Raw genomic sequence first — 11,278 nt, 5'->3', positions numbered from 1 at the left:
GGATTGTAAGTGTTTGAGTAGGGGTTATTTTGAGCATTTCGATTGTAGTTACTGACAAATTGTACCTGCTCAAAATCAACACAATCATTAGTATCATGTTCACCTCCACATATAGAACAACAAGTCATATGTGCATTAGATGAACAACAAGTCATTAGTCACATGTTGAGAGTGTCCATTTCTAGGGGTGTGCAAAATCGAAAAATTCCGATTTACCGACCGAATTCGAATTGAATTCGGAATTTTCGAAATCGGTAAATCGGAAATCGGAATCGAATTCGGATTTTCCGAATTCATATATTTCGAATTTGGTTCGAATTCGGTAATGGAGTTTTTCAAATCGGAATTTCCGATTTCGAATTCACAATTCGAAATCGGAATTCGAATTCCGATTTCGATTTCAAATTCGTTTTTAATATATAAATATATTTTTTATACATGTAATATAAAATTTATACTATATAATATTATATAAAATTTATAAAATTTATATAATATAATATAATATAATATAAAATTTTATAATATTATAAATTCTATATTATATAATAATATATAAATTTTTCCGAATTCGGTGAAATCGGTGAAATCGGAATTTACCGAATTCCGAATTGAATTCGGTATGAATTCGAATTCGGAATTGGTGAATTCGAAATCGAATTCGGTCGAATTATCAGGTACCAAAATTTCGAAAAATTCCAAATTCAAACTTCCGAATTACCGAATTCGAATTCGATGCACACCCCTATCCATTTCAATCATACCTGCGTGGCGCCTCGGATTACCTCTCTCATTGGCCCATTGTTAATTGTTTGCAGCCATTTCTTCTATCAAATTTCGGATTTCTTGGGGTGATTTACCCATTAAAGCTCCACCTGCGACTGCATCAATAGTCATTTTAGTAGAAAAAGATAAACCATTATAGAAAGTTTGTGCGATTAGCCAATCGGGAAGTCCATGATGTGAACATTTTCGAAACAAATCTATAAATCTTTCCCATGTCTCATATAATGATTCACCCTCTTGTTGGATAAAACTAGTGATATCCATTCTAAGTTTAGCCGTCTTGTCCGGTGGAAAGTACTTATTCAAAAATACTCATAATAAATCATCTCATGTGATGAAAGTGTTGGGGGCATAAGAGTATAGCCAAATTTTAGCATTATCTCTCAATGAAAATGGGAACAACCTTAGCCTTATAGCATCGTTACTAACTCCATTCATTTTAATTGTATCACATATCTCCAAAAATGTGACTAAGTGTGCATTTGGATCCTCTACGGCATTACCTCCAAATTGAGATTGTTGAACCATTTGAATTAATGATGATTTAATTTCAAAATTGTTAGTATTTATCATCGGCCGTGCTATACTTGTTTGGGATCCTTATGTCCCCGATAGAGCAAAATCTCTAAGAGCTCGCCTATTTGCTTCGTTTTCCGCCATCTTTTCTTCAAAGGATAGCTCTATAGTGATTCCCTCTATATGTTGCACTCCTTCTTCCTGTGGTGTATGCCTTCTTTGTCTTCTTAGTGTCCTTTCAATTTTCGAATCAAAAAGTACTACTATACGTAAAACTCGATGCATACACTACAAAATTGAAAAATAGAGACAATGTAGTAATTATATTACAAAAATAAATAAAAATCCAATCCAAAATATTAACAAGACTTTTCACTACACTAATATCAACTAAACTAATATAAAGATCTAAATCGATAAAACTTGTTAGGTTCTAATATTGCCGGTTCCCGGTAACGGCGCCAAAAACTTGAAGGATTTTTTATATAAGTACAAGTTTAATTCTGAATTTTACCCGTTTGGACTGCAAATATACAGGTTAAATTAGTAGTTTTGGGCAAATATCGGGTCGATCCCTGGTGGGTGTCAAACCACCAAAAATAAAATTTACATTAGACCTACTATCAAAACTGAATGAGTATAGTGGTGAGTAGGGTCGTCTCCTCAGGGAACAGGTAGGCAAATCACACAGGAGAATGGGGGGGATTTTTAGCAGTAGTACCAACTAATTAAAAAGGAATAAAAACTGAAATTTAAAGTTGATTAAGATAGCAGGAACCAAACTACACAAATAACAATTAATTAAAACAACCTAGTCAAGGAATTAATCTTGGCACCGAAGCACACAACTGATCACAGATACAAGGGACAATTCATATACTCACGAATAAACTGGTTATAGTGATCAAGCGACGCACCCAACCACCAATCTTTCCTTAATTTATGGTAGTCAAGAGACGCTCATAAACTACCCTCTTGTGATTAGACAACCCCAGGAATGCTCACAGGATTTAATGTAGCCACAGCATTAGGAATTAGAAAGACCCAATTCTAGATGACAAACACACATGCGGGTTTATTTAGGCTAGATTAATTATCCCCACGATCCAAATTAAACCGCTTGCGAGGCGGTAAAATTGTCTCGTTTGCCACTAATCAAGATATTTAAAGGCGACGCGCCAACATCCTAATTGGCTATCAATTATTTAGACAATCGAATAACAGGCCTAATTATCCAATAAATCTAAACAGTAATAACTCAGGGAAAAATAGAGAATAATCAAATACCCATGAACATATAAATCAAAAATAAAACAATTAAAACGATTTCACAGTTATGGTGCTCCAATCCTTGATTTATTCCTCAACTAGATAAAAGATTCAGCCTTGCCACATAACGACGAAGCAATTCATAGTTTTCATGAAGTTTTTGCTGAATCCAAGATGAAGTGAAAAACAATGCGGCCGCTAAGCCACTCACAATGATAAAGCAAAAGCCGAGAGAAGAAAAATCCAAAACCAAGTGCGAAAACGAAAAGGTCTCCCGACGTCTGACGGCTAGGGAACAAAAATAAGAAAACTAGAGCTAATCTCCCCAAATCACAAAACGTCAATCCCCTTTTCTTTTTGGTCTCTTTCGCCTTTTGTAGCCGCCAGTCGTCTTCAAAGGGTTAGGAGGCCCACAACTTTTGTTTCAAGGTTCCAATCCAGTGCTTCGGGTTCACGTGGACCATGGTCCGTCTTTCGGTTTCGTCCACCTTCTAAGGCGTGGCCACGCCTTAGAGGCAAGAGTCTTCTGGATTTTGTCTCCCTTTCGTCACTTTCAACACTAATTGCCTGTAATTAACACAAATACTAATTATGAGCAGAAATCCAATACTTTGTATACTAAACTGCCAAAATTAAGACCAAATAACCACAAATAAAATGCATAATTATATCCCTATCAAATTCTCCCACACCAAGACAATGCTTGTCCTCAAGCATTTCAAACTTTAAATACACAACCAAGCGAGCAAACATTTTGCAGCAGTTGAATTCAAAACAATGGCTATTAATCAAAGCAACTATTGCCAATGTATAATTTAGATAACTGTCAAGTACTAATGGCAAATTTTACGAGATAACTCTCCAACTAGCTTTTGAAACCAATGACTCTTTCAAATCCAGACTAACTAATCTAAGAATAGAAAATATCCAACCAACATTCTTTAATAACTGGTCCAACCATTAAGCAACATCTCAACATAAAGACTCATGGATCCGCAGGCAATACAATTATTCGCATACTTTCATGCTCGTATACTTTTTTTTTTTTTTTCATCATTTTCATTTTTTTTCCTGTTTCTTTTTCCCCTTTTTTTTTTGAAGGAAGTGCTTAGTCTTGAGCCATTCAAGTCTTTTGACGCGAACTCTGACATCTCTTCAATGAAGGAGCCCGGTTACTCAACTTAAACCGCTTAAAGACCACATACTCATAGTTATCGCTGCTTTTTGACGCGAAAATCGACACTTTAGGTGAAGACCCCCGGTTGCTAGTCAATGATAACCAGCGGAGTATAGCCGAATGTTATTCACAAATAAACACCCAAGTAAAATTAAAACTATGCAAGCCTGCTTCATTTCCTTAACATGGAGAACTAAGATTAATAATTGAACCAGTTCACACAAAAATGTCAGACAAATATTTACAATGCCTAGAAAAGTTAACCAAAAGAAATTGCAAGAGTCACAAAATCTCAAATATTTACCAGAGAGTCATCCTAAAATTTTACCATATCATACTTAACATATTATCATCTAAAACCGTAACGATAGTTAAATTTAAAAAATCTAGCCATGGCTTATCAGGGCTAACCATAAAAATCCCAAAAGGTAAGGTAAAGGTTTTGTTTTGTTTTTTTTTTTGTTTTTGTTTTTTTTTAAGGAAGAAGGAAAAGCAGTAAGAAGGAAAAGCTAGACTACTCCCCCCACACCTAAAGTCTACATTGTCCTCAATGTAAGAACGAAAAGTTGAAGTCAAGTGAAGGGAGCAAAAAACTTCCCTGAATGAATAAAAACTGCAGCAAAATGCCATGGTAGAGGAGGTGTCAGGGACTGGCACCGTGGAGCCTCCGACGGTAGTGTGGTGTAGCGTTGCTTCAGATGGAAGCGGAAGTCTTCAATCCAAGCCTGTGTCCCCAGAGTAGACCAGAGTTGCTGTAAGGCGTGCCCACGCCTTACAAGGCAGAGTCTTCTGCCCAAGCATTTCTACGGTGTTCAAGAGCATCACTTATAAGGCGTGGGCACGCCTTGTAAATCCAAGTCTCCTGCCCAACACCAAAAAGAACACTTGCAATAAAATAAAACAACCCAAAATCAACGAAAAATGAAAGAGAAGCCTTGGGTTGTCTCCCAAGAAGCGCCTTTCTTTAACGTCTTTGGCTAGACGACTCCGCAGTGAGCAATTAGGCATAGATAGGATCTATCAAGTGTACCTCTTCCACAGTGTCAATGTCTGAAATATCAACAAACGGTTTTAAACGATGACCATTAATCGTAAAACGCTTATTAGTTTCTAAACTCTGGATTTCAACCACACCATTAGGAAAAACATTGACTACCACATATGGTCCAATCCAACGGGATTTTAACTTACCTGGCATGAATTTCAACCGGGAATTGAACAAGAGTACCTTTTGTCCTGGGAAAAAGTGTTTCGCACGCAATAGGCGGTCATGAAACTGCTTGGTACGCTCTTTGTACAAACGTGCATTGTCATATGCTTCAAGACGAATTTCCTCCAACTCCTGGAGTTGGAGCTTTCTCTCTTTGCCATCTCTATCCGCATGAAAATTGCATTGCTTGACTGCCCAGAATGCACGATGCTCAATAGCCACAGGTAAATGACACATCTTACCAAACACCAACCTATATGGGGACATTCCAATTGGCATTTTATACGCGGTTCGATATGCCCACCAAGCATCATCCAATCGCAAGCTCCAATCCTTACGGTTGGGGTTAACCGTTTTCTCCAATACACTCTTGATCTCCCGATTGGAGACTTCAGCTTGCCCATTGGTCTGAGGATGATATGTTGTACTCACACGATGGTGCACTCCATATTTTCTCATGAGAGATGCAATGGTGCGATTGCAGAAATGGGTACCTTGATCACTGATGATGGCTCTCGGCACCCCGAACCTACTAAAAATGTGGGATTTGAGAAATCCTACAATAACTTGAGAATCATTAGTCCGGGTAGCCTTTGCTTCTACCCATTTCGATACATAGTCAACTGCTAACAGAATATACAAAAATCCAAAAGAGCTAGGAAAGGTCCCATAAAGTCCATACCCCAAACATCAAACACTTCACAAAATAACATAGGCACTTGAGGCATTTCATCCCTATGAGACAAACTTTCAAATTTTTGACATTTGTCACAACTTTTACAAAATGTATAAGCATCACGAAACAATGTTTCCCAATAAAAGCCACAATCAAGGATTTTTCTAGCAGTTCTCTTAGGTCCAAAATGGCCACCACATGCATAATTATGACAATGAGCAAGGATAGAAGGAGTTTCACTTTCAGGTACACATCTACGAATAATTTGATCAGAGCCTATTTTCCACAGATATGGCTCGTCCCAAATATAGTATCGAGAATCATGGACTATCTTATCTCTCTTACTCTTACTCATGCCAATAGGAAATTTATGACTGACCAAAAAGTTCACAATATCTGCATACCAATGTTCCTTACCTTTGAGATAGAAAAGATGTTCATCAGGAAATACCTCAGATATGGGAACTGCTTCCTCTTCTCTTATCAACCTACTCAAATGGTCAGCTACTGAATTATCCACCCCTTTCCGATCCTTGATCTCCCAGTCAAATTCTTGCAGCAAGAGCACCCAACGAATGAGTCTTGGCTTGGACTCCCTTTTTGACAAGAGATACTTCAAAGCTGCATGATCAGAGTAAACCGTTACTTTTGACCCCAATAGATATGATCTAAATTTCTCAAAAGCGAAAACAATGGCTAGAAGCTCCTTCTCCGTGGTGGTGTAGTTGCATTGAGCTGGTGTCAATGTTTTTGATGCATAGTATATCACGTGACTACACTTCCCACTCCGCTGTCCAAGCACAGCTCCTACGGCATACTGACTGGCGTCACACATGAGCTCAAAGGATAGCTTCCAGTCTGGGGGTTGGATGATTGGTGCCGTGGTCAACATACCCTTGAGTGTGTCAAAGGACAATTTGCAATCATCTCCAAAGTTGAATGGCACCTCCTTTTGAAGCAGGCGAGACAATGGTTGAGCAATTTTTGAAAAATCTTTTATGAAACGCCTGTAAAAACCTGCATGGCCTAGAAAACTACGAATATCCTTGACATTAGTAGGGTAAGGTAGACTAGTGATCAAATCAATTTTAGCCTTATCTACCTCAATACCCCTTGATGAAACAACATGGCCCAAAACTATGCCTTCCTTAACCATGAAATGACATTTTTCATAATTAAGAACCAAGTTTGTTTCAATGCATCTTTTCAAAACCTTTGTTAAATGGTCTAGGCACTGATCAAAAGAATCACCGTATACTGTAAAATCATCCATGAAAATTTCAATGCAATTATCAATCATATCAGAGAAAATACTCATCATGCATCTTTGAAATGTTCCAGGAGCATTACACAAACCAAAAGGCATACGGCGATATGCAAAAGTTCCAAAAGGGCAGGTAAAAGTAGTTTTATGTTGGTCCTCTTGAGCAACAATAATTTGATAATATCCAGAGTAACCATCTAAAAAGCAAAAGAAACACTTACCTGCCAACCTCTCAAGCATTTCATCAATAAATGGGAGTGGAAAATGGTCTTTCCGAGTTGCGGCATTTAACTTCCTAAAGTCAATGCACATTCTCCACCCATTTTGCAATCTCATTGGCACTAACTCATTCTTTTCATTTTTCACCAACGTGATTCTAGTTTTCTTGGGAACAACATGGACTGGACTCACCCACTGGCTGTCAGAAATAGGAAAAATAATTCCTAATTCTAAGAGCTTGAGAATCTCCTTCATCACCACCTCCTTCATTGCAGGATTGAGCTTGCGTTGATGCTCTCTCACGGGTTTTACGTCCGACTCCAAAAGGATGTGATGCATGCAAATGGATGGATTGATGCCTTTGATGTCTGCTAACGTCCATCCAATTGCTGGTTTAAATTCCCGTAAGACTCGTAAGAGCCTCTCTTCTTGCAACGCAGTTAAATCATTGGCAATGATTACAGGCAAAGTCTTGTTATCTCCCAAGTAAGCATATTTCAAATGCTGGGGCAGTTCCTTCAATTCCACATTAGGTGCCTGTTGAACAGAAGGTAGAATCCTTTCATTAGAAGTGGGTAATGGTAGAAAAGAATTTTCAAACCTGCCTGGAAGCGGATGTAGTGAATGTAAGGACATGATAGCTTCTTTGACTTCCTCCTCCTCCATGTCGTCCACTTCCAAATTGGTCTTGCCTTGTTGCAAGACAAAGTCCAACTTGTCCCCCATGAAATTCTGTTCAAAATTCTCTTGCACAATAGTGTTAGTCATGCCAACAAAATTTACAGACTCAGTATCCTCAGGATGCTTCATTGCATCAAAAATGTTAAAAGTGATCTTCTCTCCATCAAATTCCACAGATAAAGTCCCTTCATGTACATCTATTTTAGTCCTTGCTGTACTCATGAAGGGTCTACCCAAAAGAATCACTGCTGAATCAGTAGAGTATGCATCATTCATATCAACAATGTAAAAATCCACAGGAAAAATGAATTCATTGACCTTTACTAGAACATCTTCAACTAGGCCCTCAGGGTAGACATTCGACCTGTCAGCTAGTTGAATGATTACCCTAGTTTCTTTGAGGGGTCCTAAATTCAAAACTTTAAAAATTGAGAGAGGCATGACATTTATTGAAGCACCTAAGTCAAGCATGCTTTTTTCAATTCTTTGATTGCCAATTATGCATGGTATAGTAAACATACCTGGATCCTTGCATTTCTGGGGCAACTTCCTTTGAAACATCGCTGAGACATTCTCCCCCACCTTCACCTTGTCATCCAGACTCAACTTATTGCGGTTAGCGCATAAGCCCTTCAAAAATTTAGCATATTTGGGCAATTGCCTAATAGCATCCAATAAAGGAATATTGATCTCCACTTTCCTGAAGGTGTCCAAAATCTCTTGCTCAGATTCTTCCTTTTTGGCTCTTGTAAACCTGCCAGGAAGGGGGGAGAGGAAGATGAGAAACTATCTCGGGAGAGCTTTTGCTCTCTGCCTTTTCTTCCAAATTTTGGCGCCGTTGCCGGGGAACAGGTAGGCAAATCACACAGGAGAATGGGGGGGATTTTTAGCAGTAGTACCAACTAATTAAAAAGGAATAAAAACTGAAATTTAAAGTTGATTAAGATAGCAGGAACCAAACTACACAAATAACAATTAATTAAAACAACCTAGTCAAGGAATTAATCTTGGCACCGAAGCACACAACTGATCACAGATACAAGGGACAATTCATATACTCACGAATAAACTGGTTATAGTGATCAAGCGACGCACCCAACCACCAATCTTTCCTTAATTTATGGTAGTCAAGAGACGCTCATAAACTACCCTCTTGTGATTAGACAACCCCAGGAATGCTCACAGGATTTAATGTAGCCACAGCATTAGGAATTAGAAAGACCCAATTCTAGATGACAAACACACATGCGGGTTTATTTAGGCTAGATTAATTATCCCCACGATCCAAATTAAACCGCTTGCGAGGCGGTAAAATTGTCTCGTTTGCCACTAATCAAGATACTTAAAGGCGACGCGCCAACATCCTAATTGGCTATCAATTATTTAGACAATCGAATAACAGGCCTAATTATCCAATAAATCTAAACAGTAATAACTCAGGGAAAAATAGAGAATAATCAAATACCCATGAACATATAAATCAAAAATAAAACAATTAAAACGATTTCACAGTTATGGTGCTCCAATCCTTGATTTATTCCTCAACTAGATAAAAGATTCAGCCTTGCCACATAACGACGAAGCAATTCATAGTTTTCATGAAGTTTTTGCTGAATCCAAGATGAAGTGAAAAACAATGCGGCCGCTAAGCCACTCACAATGATAAAGCAAAAGCCGAGAGAAGAAAAATCCAAAACCAAGTGCGAAAACGAAAAGGTCTCCCGACGTCTGACGGCTAGGGAACAAAAATAAGAAAACTAGAGCTAATCTCCCCAAATCACAAAACGTCAATCCCCTTTTCTTTTTGGTCTCTTTCGCCTTTTGTAGCCGCCAGTCGTCTTCAAAGGGTTAGGAGGCCCACAACTTTTGTTTCAAGGTTCCAATCCAGTGCTTCGGGTTCACGTGGACCATGGTCCGTCTTTCGGTTTCGTCCACCTTCTAAGGCGTGGCCACGCCTTAGAGGCAAGAGTCTTCTGGATTTTGTCTCCCTTTCGTCACTTTCAACACTAATTGCCTGTAATTAACACAAATACTAATTATGAGCAGAAATCCAATACTTTGTATACTAAACTGCCAAAATTAAGACCAAATAACCACAAATAAAATGCATAATTATATCCCTATCAATCCCACAGAAAGCGATATTTCAAGTACTAGGTCATCACTTACTCTATTATTTAGACTACAATCAATTTAAGCAAGAGAATCTATAATTACTACTACCTACAAATCTTAACTAGACAATTGCAAGATAACAAATGGAGGAAATTCACTAAATACTTGAGTTTAGGGATGTAGATTCCACTTATGGCATAAACAATACAAATGAATAGATTTACATCTTATTACAACCCTTGTTTAACTAGGTATTCATTTCCAATATTACCAAATCTCATTTTCATGATGAAATGGCCTAGATGTATTCTAGTTTTCCCTATTCTCATGATGAATAACTTGATCTACTCTTGTTTCCTTTATGAAATGCAAGTTAATCTACTTAAGTGTACTTTTATTCTCATGAGTCTACACGTCAAGCTCTACTCTTGTTGTTTCATTATTATTACCAACTTTCATTGAATAATAACAACTAAGAACTTGCTATTGGTGATCAAGCAATAACAAAATGATAAGCATGCACAAGTAAACAAGTTAATACAAGATGTAACAAGTGTAAATCATATCCACTTCATATCAAGTAGTCATAAGTTTTATCTACTCTCTAGATCTAGAAATTTAGTTACTCATATAAGATATAATAAAAAAACACATAGTTTCATTGCATGAACACATCATGAATCACAAGTTAAAGATAGAAAAGGAAAGTTTAGCCAAAATAATGAAGAAACTCCCAATGATCTTCAATTTCTTCAACAAAATGGTGTACAATGAAGTCTCCAATTGTTCTTCACAAAAAGTCCTAGCTAGAGAGAAAATATGGAGAGAAAACCTAACTAAGCTGCTCCAAAAATTCCCCTACAAAAGTTCCCTTTTTCTTCACAAAAAGGTCTCTTTTCTCTCTCTCCAATAATGTCTTTTTCTCCTTTTCTTTCCAAATTTGCCCTTTATTGAAATCTTCGCATATTGCTTCTTCAAGTGTACAAGAGGTCGTCAGCTTTCAGCCGAAATTTTGTGTGAAATATGAGTCAAAAAGTAAATGTGAAATGAGCACAAGTTGTTCTGTAAATTGCAGAGGAGAGAGGAAGATCCGAGGCCTGGATCTGAGGGGTGAAAAAGTGATCCGAGCTCGGATCTGTTCCTTCTGCATTTTCTTCACACGTTCTTCATGTAGTATCCGAGGCCTTCTTCAAAGCGATCTAAGAGCAGATCGCCTGGCCTTGGATCACAGGGGATGAGAATGGATCTGGGCTCGGATCCCTCTCCCCTATTTCCAGCTTCAAATTCTTTCCTCTTTCGCTCCTTGTTTCACTTGTACGTTGTCCTCCAACTAGCACTTTTCCTCTTCTTTATCTTATGTAAGTG

The 11,278-nt window shown here is 37.9% G+C and overlaps 1 non-coding gene across 1 annotated transcript; it reads left to right on the top strand.

Annotated features, from left to right (window-relative positions):
- Positions 1 to 952: 952 nt before the first annotated feature.
- On the top strand, positions 953 to 1,059 carry LOC113733575 (small nucleolar RNA R71). Its single transcript, XR_003459080.1, has one exon. It is a non-coding gene; the product is annotated as a small nucleolar RNA R71 (small nucleolar RNA).
- The last annotated feature ends 10,219 nt before the right edge of the window (positions 1,060 to 11,278 follow it).

Source organism: Coffea arabica, chromosome 2e, assembly GCF_036785885.1.
Source record: "Coffea arabica cultivar ET-39 chromosome 2e, Coffea Arabica ET-39 HiFi, whole genome shotgun sequence".
NCBI lineage: Eukaryota > Viridiplantae > Streptophyta > Magnoliopsida > Gentianales > Rubiaceae > Coffea > Coffea arabica.
The sequence above is the reverse complement of the archived record's forward strand: the minus strand, read 5'-3'. Positions and strand labels throughout refer to the sequence as shown.